Genomic DNA, 6,659 nt, shown 5'->3' on the forward strand with positions numbered 1-6,659 from the left:
AACAGTTTGCTGCAATTATAAATCGCCCATGTCTTGAGGTAGTTCATTAGGATGCGATTTACCTTTTATGTGCGATCTGATTGGACAAGAATCACAGGACTGATTTCTCTAATCCTCATAGACAAGAAAAAATAAAGTAGTGACTGCAGGTTGAAGGAAAGTAGTGGAGTAAAAGTATCAATACTGCATTAAAAATGTACTCAAGGGAAAGTAAAAGTACACATTTATAAAACTACATAGTAAATTACAATTTCTGAGCAAAACTTCTCAATAATTGGAGTATTTGTAATTTGTTACTTTACACCACTGCTGACTACTAATACAACTGTATTTTTACAGTGTACTGATGTATTTGTTTGTTTGTATAATTGGCGACCCGCGGGCAGCTGTTCTCCTCTCACACTCCAGGTACCCGGCCAGTCAAAGGGTCGGTAAGTGGCCCTGTCAGCAAACCGCGGAGAGGAACAAGAGATTACCCCTAATTTAATCCTCTCAATCCCTGTCCCTGTTCCCGCGTCTGGAGGAACACAGACAGAGAGAAACCCTCCTCAGACCCGCCCCGTGCTCCTGCTTTCTCAATGACTCTGCGGGACAAATGCCGCCTTTCACGAGACGCTGCTGCGGGACAGGACGAGTAAATGAGGAGGATGCAGATGCGTGACGTCTCTGTTTGCGCGTGATTGACGGGAGGGGCGCGCGCACGGCACCTGACTCTGTGGGCGCGCGCAATCATTCTCGGAGCTGAAGATGGCGTCCGTGTGTGTGTCCTTACTTTTCTGAAAGTCTTTTTGGTTTAGCGGGACTGTAGAGCGGAATGCAGTTTGTACAATATACAAATATTCATTATCACATTGAAGTGATATGTGTGTGTTGGTATATATGTGTATATTTTTATATGTATGTGTCTGTGTCAATGTGTGTCTTTCAGTTTTCTTTATATAAATGTGTGCAGGTATATATGTGTTCGTGTGTGTGTTTGTGTTAGTATATAAATGTGTGTTGGTATTAGTGTGTGTGCGAGTGTCTGTTCGTATGTTGGTATATAAGTGTGTGTGTGTGTGTGTGTGTGTGTTGTATGTGTTTTTGTGTTTGTATGCATGTGTGTGTGTGTGTTGGTATATAAATGTGTGTTGGTATATAAATGTGATATATATGTGTTTTTGTGTTTGTCTGTATGCATGTGTGTTGTTTTGTGTGTGTGCATGTGTGTGTTGGTATATAAATGTGTGTGTGTGTGTGTGTGTGTGTGTGTGTGTGTGTGTGTGTTTGTTGGTATATATGTGTTTTTGTGCTTGTCTGTATGTATGCATTAGTGTTGTTTTGTGTGTGTGTGCCAGTGTGTGTGCATGTGTTGTATACTGTATAAATATGTGTGTGTGTTTGTGTGTGTGTGTGTACGTGTACGTGTGTGTTTGGTATATAAATGTGGTATATGTGTGTTTGTATGCATGTGTGTTGTTTTGTGTGTGTGCATGTGTGCATGCATGTGTTGGTATATACACGTGGATGTGTATTGTCTTGTGTGTGTGTGTTGGTATATAAATGTGTGTGTGTGTGTGTGTGTGTGTGTGTGTGTGTGTGAGTTGGTGTACTGTATAAATGTGTGTTGGTGTGTTTGTGTCTGTGTTGGTATAAGTGTGTGTGTGTGTGTGTGTGTGTGTGTGTGTGTGTTTGTTTGTTTATGTTGGTGTAATATAATTGTGTGTTGGTATACTGTATATGTGTGCTTCTGTGTGTCTGTCAGTTTGTCTGTATTGCATGTCTGTTGGCTTGTGTGTGTGCGCATGTGTTGGTATATAGAATTGTGTGTGTGTCTGTGTTTTTTTTTTTTTTTTTTTGCGTTAATGTGTGGTATATATGTGGTTATGTGTTTGTCTGTATGCATGTGGTTTGTGTGTGTGTGTGTGTGTGTGTGTGTGTGTATGTATGTGTGAGTTTATGTGGCCATCAGTTTGTATGTGTTCCTGCTGGCACATGTATGTTTGTGTGTGTATGTGTGTGTGTGTGGGTGTGGGTGTGTGTGTGCATGTATATGTATTCCTCTCACACTGGTGTTGTCTGATGGTCCCGCCCTCAGTGGTGTGTGTGTGTGTCTCAGTCTTGTGGATATATGGCTGCTGCTTTTGTCCCACACATGTCTGCTCTGTGAGCCGTGTTTCAGTAGTGTCTGCTGCTGTTTTCCCAGACGTCTCTCTCTCTCTGCAGGGTCTGAGAGCTGCGTGACCCCCTCTGTCAGCTCACAGCTCCAGACAGCAAAGGTCAGAGGTCAACGCCGCCTGTCACTTCACCACGCCACTGCATTATAGTCCTCATTAAAGGATGGAGGAATGCAGATGCACATTCCACGGGACGTCCCGTCAGAGAGAGGCTCCGCTGCAGCTCAGTTACTGCTTATAGACTACAAATGAGCATGTAGGTACAGATGCCATTCAAGACCAATACTAGTGTTACTAATGAGAGTTAGCTAATTAACAATACGTGATAATAATAATTGTATGTAATAAAAAATATATATAAATAATATGAAATATATAAAATAGAACCAAAAGAGGTCATATAAATTATTTATTATTTAAAACATTTTATTTTTAGTTTTTTTCTCAATATCTAAACATGATTATACAATTGTCTACTAATATTATGAATAATTATAATTTGATAACTGCAGTATTATTTGTATTAATTCTAAATATAAATAACAATATAGAGCTGTAATAATAATTATTATCATTATTAGTCATTTCTAATATTACTATTTCGAATATTATTATATTACATTATTATTATTGTTATTATTAATATTTCTAATATTACTATTTTAATTATATTACATTATTAATTTTAAAAATAACTATTATTATTTCTGATATTACTATTTCTATTATAATAATATTACATTATTAATATTATTTCATTATTATATTATACTATTATTTCTAATATTTCTATTTTTAATATTATATTACATTATTGTTATTATTATTATTATTATATTAGTAAAACTATTTGTAATATTTCTAGTATTATATTTATATCATTGTTATTATTATATTTATATTACTATTTCTAATATTACTTTTTCTAATTTTATTATTATTATATTACATTATTATTAATGTTAGTATTAATATTAATTTATAATATCATTGTATTTCCTTAATATCCAAACATTTTCATAATAATAATAATAATAATGGCGACGCAGTGGTGCAGTAGGTAGTGCTGTCACCTCATAGCAAGAAGGTTGCTGGTTCGAGCCTCGGCTGGGTCATTTGGCGTTTCTGAGTTTGCATGTTCTCCCTGCGTTTGCGTGGGTTTCCTCCGGGTGCTCCGGTTTCCCCCACAGTCCAAAGACATGCGATACAGGTGTATTGGGTAGGCTAAATTGTGCGTAGTGTATGAGTGTGAATGAGTGTTTTGCAGAGATGGGTTGCAGCTGGAGGGGCATCCGCTGTGTAAAACATATGCTGGATAAGTTGGCAGTTCATTCCGCTGTGGCGACCCTGGATTAATAAAGGGACTAAGCCGAAAATAAAATAAATGAATGAATAATAATAATTATTATTATTATTATTTATGTATTACTAATTATAATATTCATGATTCTTATTGTTAATAATAATAAAAAACCTAATTTAAAATATGAAGAGTTTAGATGCAAAAACATCTAAATGCCATGTAATATTTTCTTCTAAAATGTGCATTTTTCTCCAACTCCTGTGTGTGGACTCAATAATGTTACTTTTATAGTGACGAATAAGTTCTTTTTATTGTCTTTAAAGTGAAATAACTGAACATAAATATAGCAAGCTGAGAAAAATACTCATTTTAGGAGGACATTGTTGGCATTTAGAGGTTTTTCATCTGAACTCTTCACATATTGATTTAATTTTGAGTTTATTACAATATATGAACCTAATGCTGAAATATAATTAACGCATACTGTTTTAAGATGAATTATATTGTATGCATTTTCAGTTCATGTATTTTATTTTATTGTAATGCTTACACGTGTACATATAAAACATGAGATGAATTGTTGCATTTGACGTGTGACTGCTAGTTTTGAAAGCACATGTTCTCTGTGGAGGGACAGATGTCCTCGAGGTGAAGTTCAAGTCCAAAGTCTTTCAATTGTCTGACAAACTTTTGTTCAATGAAGGTCCACAGAAAACGCTAGACTGTCTAAAACCGATGCATAATCAGTTAATAATGATCCTGCTGTACAAATATGTCAAGTGCACTTTAATTTTTATGCTTAAAAATGTGTTTGACAGCATTTATAAAATAAAATATGAGAACTTTGAAGATCTTACACTGAAGTCAAACGTGCATTTTTTCCCCAATGGATTTATTTAAAACCATGTTATATTTTCGTGTATTCTGATGGGCTACTAAACTAAAATTCATAGATATATTTATCCTATATGAAATAAAGATTTATTTTTTTATCTGGATGATCAAACTGCAGGATTTTTTATTTATATAAATGGAAGACTTGAATTTGTCAGATGAAATATCTGCTTGCAGGTTTCATTTTGCTTGCAGAATTCACTGCGAATTCATGTATCCTTTCACATGTATGCTGTTTTCCTGAATTGTCTAATATATTGTAAGCTACTTTATACAATATAAGTGTAATCTTGTATACTATTAAATCTTGCAAATCATCATTAATCTCTTTTTTATATATTATCAACGAACAAATGTCGTTGAAACGCAGGTAAGTATTATTATTAAATACATATGAACCCCGTTTGAGAAATTTAACTGCAGGATAAAGTGTAAGAGTTGCTCCAGTATGTGTTATAACGCGAACATCAGCGCATTTCCCGCTCATTTCGCTTCATTAGCATCTCATACCCCCATATTTATTGTTATGCTCTTTTAAAATATTTTTATTAGGCTATTTTTTAATTTTTTTCCGATGAAGTTAATGAGTAGCCTATTTGATCTTTTACCGGAATTATGATCAGCAGAAATGTGGAATATGTTGCAATATATTATATAGTTTTAACATATAAATATATTTTCGATTTTTAAACACAGTATGCTTTTATAATCCTTCGTGTTTATCTATTTATTTAACGAAAAAAAAATATAAAGATCGGTTTTCTGATGTATTTTAGTCGTGCTAAAGCTGAAATGTAATGCTGATGTAGTCTAAATAAAAGCAAAGCACGTGCTGGAATTATTTAACACCCAATACAGAATGTTTTAATATTATAACGTTATAGCTAATATATTATATCTTATAAAAGGCCTATATTGTATCATTATATTATATAATAATGATTAAATACAGACACTCATTAGAGATAGCGTAATAGCAACATCCAGAGAGATAAAATAATTTTAACGCATACATTATATAATACACAATTTTATAATAGTCATTGGCTTGCTAATGCGTTATTACTCGTTATTAGCCTGCTAACTAGCCTAATATGTTGCGCCTTTTTGGTTTTAGCTAACAGCAACAAGACAAGTTAACTGTAGCTTATAGACTACAGACATATAAAATAGATAACATATCTTAAAATATGCCTATATTGTATCATTATATCATATAATAATGATTAAATACAAAAACTCATAAGAAATAGCCTAAAAGCAACATTTAGAGATAGATAAAATAATTTTAACGCAAAAATTATAGGCTATAATACAGAATTATATAATATTCATTGACTTTCTAATGCTTTTATTATTCGTTACTAGCCTGCTAACTAGCCTAATACGTTGCGTCTTTTTGGTTTTAGCTAATAGCAACAAGACAAGTTAACTGTAGCTTATAGGCTACATAAATATAAACTTATTAACAAGTAAAATCCAACTCATTTTAATAAATAATATCCTCACATTTTAACCTAATTTTAACCTAAATATGTCGGTTTTTGTTTAGACTTTAGAGTAGCTAACCTCGCCTATTATTTAGAGTTTAAACGTACGTTTGTTTTACAAATAACTGCTTTTATATTACAATGTTTTTAAGAAAGCCAAATGCCAAATATTCAGTGTTTAATCAAAACAATTACAAAGCACTTTGTGTAGCCTAACCAGTATTAAAACCCGATTTATTTGAGTCGAACTTTCCAGATAGCCTATATAATGACCCCATCTGATTCATCCTGTAACTCACGATATTCAATATGGATATATCATAACCATATATTTAGGGGACACACTAATGAATAAACGAGCTGTTGAAAGCCCTGACCTGCAGCCACATCTGTTCATGAACAAACCGAGTCTCGATCGCATCAGCTCACAAAAGCGACCCGCGTCCTCGCGCTCTGATTGGCCAGCCAGCCCAACGAGGCCTGCGATTGGCTGCCGCGCCACGGACGTCACTGCGGGAGAGCTCATACTGGGCAGGATGCTGAGGACTGGTACCATTTCGGCTCCAGCAGCGTCTCCGGCATCATCATAATCGATATAATCAATGCTGAGTTTTGCCACCTGTTGTAAATGTTTGCCTCAGCACGCGTTCACAGACACCCGAGCGACTTATCTGGAGAAGAAACACGGTGTTTGGTGAACACGAGACGCATTTTTGGGGAGACATTGTGGATTATAGACGCGCTGCATGTTTCATGTGTTTCATATGCAGTTGAGGACGATGATGATGATGATGATGCCATTTGTGAGGTGAGAAA

The sequence above is a fragment of the Danio aesculapii genome, chromosome 25 (assembly GCF_903798145.1).
Source record: "Danio aesculapii chromosome 25, fDanAes4.1, whole genome shotgun sequence".
NCBI lineage: Eukaryota > Metazoa > Chordata > Actinopteri > Cypriniformes > Danionidae > Danio > Danio aesculapii.